The following is a 10,936-nucleotide window of genomic DNA, read 5'->3' on the forward strand; positions in this document are numbered from 1 at the left end:
AGAGCACTTGGCGCAGAATAGTAGAGTGCGTGTATTTCAGGGAATCGTGAAGGGGTGCTGAAGGGCTAAATGGCAACCATACATATATATATCCTAGGCATAATCCCAACAGTGCCCACGCACGTGGATCCTGCTTAGCTTGGACCTATTGTGCTCTCTGCCGAATCCATAAAACAGAACCGTAGGTAGGGAGTTGGATGAACTCCGGCTCCATCCATAGGACCACTTTTCAGGCGGGACGTTTAAAATGATGGGAAAGGAGTGAAAAAAGACACATAAAATTTTCTGATTACCCTCCACTGCAGCTGTGATTACTTACTTCTTAATTAAAAAGTAATTAGCGACGTAATTAGCCAATCAAAATTTCAGCCTAGGACCTCTTCCCAAGGAAAATATAATTAGGCAGTGTAGTGTGTTTGAGGAAATGAATAAGTTAATTACATTTAGCCATTAAACTATCCTATGAGGGAACTTCACAATCGCATATATAAGCCGGGGTTTTGGCAACCCTAAGTAAGTTGATCCTTAAGGTGTTACCAATAAGACTTTTAGAATAAAACTATTATTAGCAGCCCAAACCATAATGCAAGGCAATAAAGCAATTAGATCTGAAGCAGAAGGAGGAGCAACGTCGCAAAGATCACAAAATCACTTCAAAGTTATAGTCGACAAATGGTTCGAAGATAGAAGGGCTGAGGAAGAGAAGGAGCTGAACGAATATGACGAGAAAGTGGACACTTATGAAAATTTTGTAAAAAATCTATACGAGCAGTTTCAACATAACTCAACACGATTTGACATCTTCACTAGACAAACATTATATCATTTTCCCGGTGATATCAGAGGATCAGGCCCAGTTCAACATCATCAACAACAGATGGTGAATCTTGCAAATGGAATTAGATGGCTTTTTGACTTCGTTGAAAAATAATTTAATCAAAGGAGCTGCTTCTGACGTTAGTACCAAGAAAATTAAATGCAGTTGTATTCTGTAGATGTAGATAAGTTATAAGAGTGTTTATTAAATAAAAATAAAAATTAGATGCAAGCAATAACTGTCTTCTAAGTTAATATACTGGTTCGTCTGTAACAAACTTTGGAAGCCCCATGGGCCAGAAAAGTGCCGAGCGGCATGGTGCCCTATGGGCCAGTGCCCCGTGCAGACCGCCGTAATCTTGAATGCATTTGCACACGTCTGGCACAGAAGTTCTCGTAATCGGGCTAAGGAGGCCAAATTCTCCTTGACTTGGCACAGCCAATCCGTCAGCCTGCTCATTTCCCTCTATGTTCCTATCCCCGGGAACCCAGAGGAGAGTGACCTTCAGCGTGCTGCCCAGACAATTCAGCGCGTCTCTGCACTGCCACACCAGCTGAAAGATGTCGTCGCTGAGTACAAGGCCTTGATGGCCGCTTGGCTGTCAGTCAGAATGACTATGTTACACTTGGGGTTCGAATCTCGCTCCAGCCATCAACAGACTTCCAATATCATCAGTACTTCCACCTGGAATACACTGGCGAAACCTGGGAGTATTCGAGAAAACCCCCGTGCCGACTCCACAGGCCATCTTTGATCCGTCCGTAAAGATAACTGTGTCATAACCTTGCAACACGCCGCCGGTCTTCCACTTTGCCCTGGTTGGAGCACAGCAAAATTTCTCATGGAGTTCAGCTTGCGTGTGGCATAGTCGGTGGGAAATGCCCAGGTTCCCCAAGGTACTTCGTCTAGGATGTTGCTGTGGCCGTAGGACTTCGCTGCCCAGCATCCGGACTCACGTACTCTGACGGCACTGCACGATGCAACGTATTTAATGTGGAGGTCTAAGGGGAGAAGATGCAAGAGTGCATTGAGTGCATCTGCCGGGCAGGACTGCAGAGTCCCAGTAGCACCTATACACGCGGTTCTTTGAATCCTATGAAGCTTCATCCTATTGTATTTTTTTTCTCAAAGCCTACCACCATACAATAGAACCGTACCTTAGGATCGGACGCACTACAGCGGTGTACATCCACGGAACCATCCTCGGCCGGAGACCCCATTTCTTTTCAAAGGTTCTCTTGCAGGCATAGAAGGCTATACAGGCCTTCCTAACCCAGTTCCATGTTCAGTCTCCAATTTAGCTTTGGATCCAGGATTTCACCCAGATACTTTACATTAGAGGAAAGAGCCAATCATTGTTCATTCAAGACCGCCTATTGGCGATGTTGATGGCCGACTTTGTACTTTTTCAGGCAGCCCTTGTATGGCTGCCAGTATGGCTGCCAGTATTTTTAGCTGTAGCAGATGTCGAAGATTTCTCTGGTCAGCTTTCTGAGGCTGGAGAGATCTTCATTCCACCACGGTGGCAGGGCCTTATTGCTGTACTTAGTACAGCGTCGATCCTCATCTCCTTCAACAGCTCGTTGGCGGCGTCGATTGGGTCTAGATCGTCGACCCGACCGACACTTTTACCTTTGCATTCCTGACTCCGAACTACACTTTATAATCGGCCTTTTTCAGTGCCTCCAGGCACTCCTCGTTTATAAGGAGTAGTAAAGTTTGGCTGTTTGCCTGAGATTCCTCCTCCTTGATAACAATCCAGTCGTCCATGGGAATCCCGAGGTTATGAAGGTGCAGGAATTGGACGAGCTTGTCCTTATCCATGTCGATCTTCGGCAACCAGGCTGGAAGCCACTTGTCCGTTCGCCGCCTCGCTCGCTGAGGTCCCTGCGGTTGGTTTCAGCACAGGGGTGCTACGGCTAGCACTGAGTGTGCTGCTCTCAATGGCCACTGTCTCCTGGCTGGAGGCCAGCAGCTCGTCCTCCGATAATGCGCCTAGCATCACCGCCTCTTCTTCTATCGTCGTTTTTTGTTTTTTCAGAATTGAGTCCATGTCTTGGTCCCACGAGTTGTCCGGGAAGAATGTCCACTCTCGCTGGCGCCGCTAAGGGTCTTATTTGAAACTGAAGGTACCCAAGGTATTCATTGGCCACGCAGCCCTCAGCGTATCCTGTTCCACCTTGGCTTGGGGTCCTATTAGCACCTTCTCCGGTGCAGGGAGAACGATTCCCGGACTGTTGTTAGAATTAAGAAATGAGGGTTTCGAGTTGTCTTTTTAACGAGTATGGTAATCAGGAAAGTAAAACTACTATTTCGACGTAGAAAAAATATATAGTCTTTTTCTATTATGCGTTTCATCAATGTCGGATCATTTTTCGCTTTTCGAAATCATATCCTTAGCAACCGCCTTTCAATGTTGTTTTTGCACGATCTTCAGGTCTGCTGAGACGAGTCGGGATGCGACACGCAAAATTTCTAGAAGGTACGACGGCTGCTAGCAGACATTAGCCATGTTCGAGAGAAGAATCCTTTGAAGAATTGTTGGCCCCCTATAGAAGGATGAACAATTTCGTAGCCTATATAAAGATCAAATTGGCTGAAAGTGATTAGGTGGATCAGGATCAGGTGCAACTATTGGGGATATCGAATTGATGGACATTGGCTTAAAACCGAAATGTCTGAAATTTCTAACTAAGCAGGCCTAGACCTGGTTATTGTGCCATTGATAATGATGATAAGCAGGTAAATACCCAAATGGATCACCGAGATCCGACCGACTATTGCTTATAGTAAAGAGGATCCACGTTTAACCGGATAGTCCTCCATCCATCTTTATATGTGTTTCCTGCTTATTTTTTTTGCTGAACAATAATCAGTCACAATTCAAAATGGTATATAGGTTGGGGGTTTGGGATGCCAATATAATCAACGACTATTTGTCAAAACATTAAATTGAAACACGAATAAAAAAGGAGAAAGTGGCAACCTAGGAGTATCTTCCATTTCTTTCTTGAATGAGAGGCCTCATGTACCATGACTTCGTAGTCGTCAAAAACATACCTTTAAGTAAATGTATGCAGAAGTTGAACTCAGGTCAAAGTCATTCGGTAAGAAATCTGTAACGCTCCCTTCTTTTCCTTCAGCCTTTGTCCCGTTCTGAAGCGGCATCGGCTCGTCTTTATCAATTGTGCCATTCTGTTCTGTCAAAGTCCCGATTTGGATGCAGTCGTGAGACTTTCGGATCACTATCCAGAGTACCAAGTCACCATTGCTTTGACCGGACTTTTGATCGTTTCCCATCAACTTCGATGTATAAACCAATCTTGGCAATTCTCGTTAGCGCGAATTATGTGACAATACCATCGAAGACACAACCTCATATCAATCCCATATATCCTCATTTTGGATGTGATCATGGCGTGTTACGCCACCAATCTAACGAAACATCTTCGTATTCATTACCGTGAGACGACGATCATTATTTTTTATAGTCGACCAACACGCGGAACCATAGAGGGCACAGGACAGACAACACGACACGAAACGTTCAACTTGACATGTTCGTTGATACATCGATCAGAGAGAACACCACTTCATCCAGGTTGTGCTAATGCGTAAAGCAATTTCATCGCCCAGTTCTGTTAGCTGCAGTGACCTGAGCTATTTAAATATCTCGGGTCAACGCAATCAGCCACAACACCTTTTATACCTGAAGCGTCAAGCTTCCGATTTCCCGGTTGTTTCATACAACTGTTGTTCTCTTCTTATTAGGTAGTGGCCGTTATTCTTAGCCCTCCAATCACTTGATTTTATAAAAACTATCATATTTGCTAGTACTAGTTTCAACGTTTAAAGATTTGCAGAATATCTTGAATTTGAGAAATATGCCCTCCAAAATGCTTCCCTAAATCCTTTTCACATTTACTCAACACATTCAAAACAAATTTGCCCCTAACCATCCCCAACATCCTAATCAAAGTCGGAAGTGGAAGCCCCAATCTCCACTGATGAACTCTATCGACTCCTGTCTGGGGATATAGCAATCGTAATTAAAATTAATTGAAAACCCATTCCCGTTCAATCCTCCGGCTTGAATTACCAATAGAGGCGATGGTTCCTCGTATCATGGAAAATTAACAGCCATTAACAGTTCGCCTTGCCATTGTAGAGTCGTTAATGTACTCATCTTCGACAGAGCAATCAGGTGGGGGATGGTAATTTTGCGGGTACCTTGGAGAGAATGGATTAACTTTTGTCGGAACCAGGACATTGCTTGATCTTACGCTCATTGAGATGGATTTGCAGAACACTAAAATACTGGGCAGAGCTGAATCAATGGAAGGATATATCGTCCTTAAGCTGTTGACAAAATTGACGTCTAACCAAATAGCATCGTTAATATTTGATCGAACGCAAATAGAGACCAATCTATTTTGGCATCGGAAAATGTAAACAGTGAATAATTGATGCCATAGGCAAGTGAATATTATGCTATGGGAAATTAATATGATGCAAATTTGCGATGAATCGAAGGTAAATATACGATACAAATGCAAATTTATGCATTATTTAGAGCTGGCCAGGTTGCATTATGGTTGATATTGCAATTCAAACTGTGGAATCGATATGGCCACAAACTATTGTAGCATGGATAGTAGTCGTACCGTAAACGAAGTGCCTGCCAAATATCAAATGCAATTCATGAAAATGGACATCAGCAGGACGGGAAACATTTAAGGATGAAATGTAGACAGACAGTGTGAATGACACTCAACAATTGTTAACGTTTCCGGAAAGAGTACTTGGGATGATATGATTCCAGATCGATACCCCATCTCACTATCGCAAACTGCCGTATTTTATCGACCTTGGACTTAATCAAGGCATATCATCAGAACCTTGTAGCTCCCGAAGACATTCCGAAAAGGGCAATATGCACACCTTTCGGACTCTTCGAGCTTATTACGATGACCTTTGGACTGTGCAACGCGAGTGCATTTTTCAATGTCTCCTTGACACCGGTCTAGTACTAAACGTTGAAAACATCAAATTCTTACAATCGCAGGCGCGATTCCTCGGCCACATGATTACACCAATCAGACCCAGTCAAGGTGCAGACAGCTTCTCGCTTCCGAAAACGGTTAAGGGTCTGAGAAGGTTCTTGAGAATGTTAAATTTCTATCGTCGTTTCTTGCCCAAGGCCGCCCACCATCAATCGATCCTTAACGTCTTTTTGTCTGGGCCGGAAACCAAAGACTCCCGCCTGATTGTGTGGTTTCCAAAGGACCTCCAGGCCAGACCAGACCACCAAGCAACAGCTAGAAGATGCTACACTTCTGGCATTCCCTCAGCAAAATGCATCGCTAGCTGTATTCGCCGATGCCTCAGACATTACCGTTGAGTTTCTCCTCCAAATATCTCAACCTCGCTCAGAGGAACCACCTACCTACGATCGTGAGTTATCAGCCACGTAACTCGCAATTAAATACTTCCGGTATTCTCTTGAGGTCTGCCTTCACATTATTCACGAACCATAAGCCACCCTGACCCTGACCAATGTGTGAGGCCAAATAAAAGCAGCAAGATCACTCTCAAGACTATTCGACATCAACAACGGTCTACGACAAGGGAATGCCCTATCATGCGTCCTTTTTAACCTCGCCCTCGAGAAGGTGATCCGTGATGCTGAGGTGAATGCAAGAGTACGATCCTCTTTAAGTCCACCCAACTACTGGCCTATGCTGACGATATCGACATCATGGGAAGAACCACTCGAGACGTACAAACTGCCTTCATCCAGATAGAGCAGGTGGCGCGAGATCTTGGGCTGCACATCAATGAAGGCAAGACAAAATATATGGTGGCAACGTTAGTTCAGAAAACCAACCAACCAACAACATCAAACCGCACTGGTCAGCTAACAGAGCCTATTTCAGCTTAAAAACTGTTCCGCTCGAAACGTCTCACCATAGGGTCAAAGTTCTTACTGTACAAGACAATGATCTTGCCAGTCCTCATATATTCCTCGGAGACTTGGGTTCTTAGCAAGAAGAAATGCGAACTCTTGGCCGCGTTCGAGAGAAGAATCCTCCGAAGAATTTTTGACACCCTATATGAGGATGGGCGATTCCGTAGCCTACATAACGACGAAATCTATGAGCGATACTATGACCGTCCGGATGTGGATAAAATCCGGCTCAATAGGTTACGGTGGGCGGGTCACTTAATCCGTATGGATGAGGATGATCCCACCCGGAAAGTCTATAAGGGCAATATCTAGGATAGAAAAAGAAGACAAGACAGACCCTGCCTAAGATGGAGCGATGGCGTAGGTCAGGACGTCAGACAGCTTTTAGGGATATCGAATTAGTGGACCTCGGAAAACCGGAATGTCTGGAGTTCCTTATTAAGGCAGGCCTAGACCGGATACTGGTTGTTGCGCCGTTGATGATGATGATAAGCCACTCACTTTCGTTTTGAAACAAAAGCCCGACAAAGCGTCCCCTCGCCATTTGGTGGTATTTGAACTTTATCAACCAATTTATTCAACACGTGTCTGGAAAAGATAACGTGATTTATGACGCTTTGTCACGTGTTGCAGAGGTCAAGATAACCACCACCGTCCATTTTCCGGGAATCACCGGGGCGCAGAAAGAGGACGCAGTTCTTTAGAGCTTGAAGACCAACTCTAAATACATATTTAGGGAGTTTCCTATCTTCGGCTCAATATCCAGTATATACTGCGAGGCCTCAGAAAATGGACCAATACCATACATTCCGACCGATTTCTGAAAGGAAGTATTTCACGTCGTTGATGATCTAGCACCTCCAGGCATTCTAACAATGAATCCGTTAGTTACCGCCAAGTATTTCTGGCAGAACGTTAGTTCTTGGGCCAGACAGTGCATCGCACGCCAGAAATACAAAACAAAAAAGCATACAAGGAAAGAGGTAAGAGTGTTCCATTGGTCCACCAAGGGTTTCCATACAATCCACCTTGACATCATTGGCCCTTTGCGAGACTCGCACGGTTTCAATTATTGCCTCACAATCATCGATAGGTCCACGCGGTGGCCTGAGTAAATATCTCTGAAAGACATTGCTGCACAATCTTTAGCAGAGGCCCTCTGCCGAGAATGGGTTCCACGCTTTGGTGGGCCGGCAATTTTAATCACCGACCAGGAAATGCAATTTGAGTCCTAACTTTTCTCAGAGTTGGGCAAACTCCTCGGCTTTAAACGCCACTGAACAACTGCTTTCCATCCACAGTCTAATGGGATGCTCGAAAGGTGGCACAAGACGCTGAAGGCCGCTATATTCACCCAAGGCGACCCTTCTCGGTTGCAATTCCTGCCACTCGTTCTTCTGGACCTCCGAATAGCCAATTGTGAAGAATTTTCTGCAAGTCCCGCGGAACTGGTTTACGGGAAGAATCTGAGACTCCCCAGCGACCCTGTTCTAGACATAAGGTCGGAGCTCAAGGACGCAATGTCAAAACTGATGCTGCCACCACTCGCCAACCACGCGAAAACCGAGACTGCTGTGCTCAGGGATCTCGCATGTACGCATGTCCGAATTAGGGCAGACGCTCCTCGGAAGCCACTGCAGCCACCATATGAGGACTCCTTTGAAGTCCTCGAGCCAAAGCCGAAATTATTATAGCTTCAACATCGGGGCACGATCAATCGGGTCATCTTGGCACGACTAAAGCCGTTCGTCCGTATTGACTAGCGACAGGGAGTTGAGGGAGCCGTGCGTCCGGTTAATCGCTAAAATCCTCCTTGGTTTCAGCTGTTATGGCAAAGCGAGTAAGCGAAAATATGAATCTTGCCGGCCAAGACATCGAAAAACAATTTTTGAGACCGAAATCTGTTTTTCGATGTCAAGTCAGATGGAGTTCGAGACGATACCAAAGAGAACTCCTCGCTTATGTTTTTATTTATTTCAATAAAGTTATAAAGAAATAAATGTTAAAAATAAAATAAGTGAATTATTTAATGAAGAATGTAATAAAATAACAATGTTTAAATGCAGTTAGTATAGTTAAATTACAAAGTTATTCACGTTGAGTTTGTCACCAAGCCAAGCGGGCGCCGGGGTCATTGGTCCAAGGAAAAATTACTTAGAACCAATGGGTAAGCACACTAGAATATTCCAGGCAGAAATATATGACATAGACAGATGTGCCTCCTTCAACCTCCAAAGTAGCTACAGGGGGCAGAACATTGCTATTTTGACCGACAACCAAGCGGCGATCAAGGTACTTAAGTGCAACCAGATGAACTCTAAAATGGTATGGGAATACTTAGAGAAACTAAATACTCTCGGCTCGCGCAATAAAGTCTGGATACTCTGGGTTTCAGGCTGTGTTGGGTTGGAAGGCAATGATACAGCATATCAACTGGCCCGAAATGGAGCAGGGGCGCGTCTACACAGGCCAGAACCCTTATGTGGAATCGTTATGACATTAAGAAATGAAGAGGAACGGCTGAGAAAGCTATACTGGGCGAACATGTCAGGAATGGAACAGTCCAAGGTGATCATGGGTAAACATGAACTCAAGCGCCCAAAGGATTGTTTAAACTTCACCAAGAAGAACTCCCGGATTATAGTGAGAATTCTCACTGGTCACTGCCGACTAAACTGTCACCTAGGGAAACTTAAAATATCTACGAACACTGCTTGTCGGTTCTGTGCGGAGTTTGATGAAACTGAAAGAAGCTGTTTGATTTTATCACCTCAGCTGGTCTAATGACCGCGACCGTAGGTTAGAGTTGATTAGAAACTGGCGAGTGCTAGATGAACTCTCACTCTCAGATTACCGTTCCCCCTATTTCCCGAGGCTAACGTGGTAAAACGGTTTCATGTTGGAACCGGAAGCTGCACAGACTCAGGAAATCAACCAGACGACTTCTAAATCGTGCTTGCAAAAGCAATAAAGATACAGACTGGCTAAACTTCCGGCACTCACAGCGTGAATATAAGAGGCTCATAAAACGTTCGAAACGAGACTATTTTAGAGCATACTCTGAGGAACTGTAAGGTGAAAGAGTGACATCCAGGCTGTGCAGAGTCCTTAATAAGGATGAGTCGGCGAAGTTGGACTCTCTTGGAAAACCGGATAGTACTTTCACGAACTTCAAAGTTGAGTCTATACAGACTCTCTTGGAAGCGCACCACCTGAGAGAACAGGTCTCAGGTCTCAAGTGGGAAGAAGAGAATTGGCGGTCTCTGCAAACCCTTCAACACAAAGGTTTTACAAGGAGAATTGGGATACTGCGAGAGCGGTTGTTACCCATGAAAAGGCGAGCGTTGCTATACAATCATTTGAACACTTCAAAGCAGCCGGCATGGATGGCATCCACCCAGCGATGCTAAAAGACGGTACAGAGCGCTTAGAGCAACTTCTAAGAAATATTTTTCGGCAATGTCTTGCTCTGGGCTACGTGTTTTCCCCTTGGCAAAAGGTGAAGGTAGTCTTCATATCAAAGCCTGGGAAAGATGACTATTCAAATCCAAAGAACTTCAGGCAAATCAGCTTAACATCATTTTCCCTGAAATGCCTGGAGAGACTGGTTGAGCGTCACATTTGCGAGAAGGCGCTAGAGTCGCACCCCATAAATGAAAACCAACATGCTTACCAACGTGGAAAGTCCTGTGAGTCTACTCTTCATACTTTAGTTTCAAAGATAGAGGATGCAACTCTGAAGTGGGAGTACGAGATGAGGGTGTTCGTGAACATTGAACGGGCTTTTGACTGTGCGCCCTTCCAAAGGCTCTGTGATGCCGTCAGAGAGCATGGTGTTGACGAAACTCTAATAAAGTGGATCTACGCTATACTAACGCAGAGATATATGTGTGCTGAAATGGGTGTTGATCGCTACCTGACAACGGAAGTGACGAAAGGCTGCCCTCAGGAGGTATGCTATCGCCACTTCTGTGGAGTCTGCTGAACAACTCACTACTATGGGAACTGCAAAATTTGCCAATACACGTTCAAGCTTATGCGGATGATATGCTGATGCCTTCCTGTTTCTCAAGATCTCAGAATGGTGTGTAGAAATACACAACGCGCAGTTGATTTGATTGACTGTTGACAAATAAAGCCACAATGGCGTT

The 10,936-nt window shown here is 44.8% G+C and overlaps 1 long non-coding RNA gene across 1 annotated transcript; it reads right to left on the bottom strand.

Moving 5' to 3' along the window:
* Window positions 1-4,706: 4,706 nt before the first annotated feature.
* On the bottom strand, window positions 4,707-5,222 carry LOC119650433. The gene is made up of 3 exons (XR_005249280.1): window positions 5,101-5,222; window positions 4,917-5,047; window positions 4,707-4,845 (listed from the first exon to the last, which is right to left on the bottom strand). It is a non-coding gene; the product is annotated as an uncharacterized LOC119650433 (long non-coding RNA).
* Window positions 5,223-10,936: the final 5,714 nt, after the last annotated feature.

This window comes from Hermetia illucens, chromosome 2, assembly GCF_905115235.1.
Source record: "Hermetia illucens chromosome 2, iHerIll2.2.curated.20191125, whole genome shotgun sequence".
NCBI lineage: Eukaryota > Metazoa > Arthropoda > Insecta > Diptera > Stratiomyidae > Hermetia > Hermetia illucens.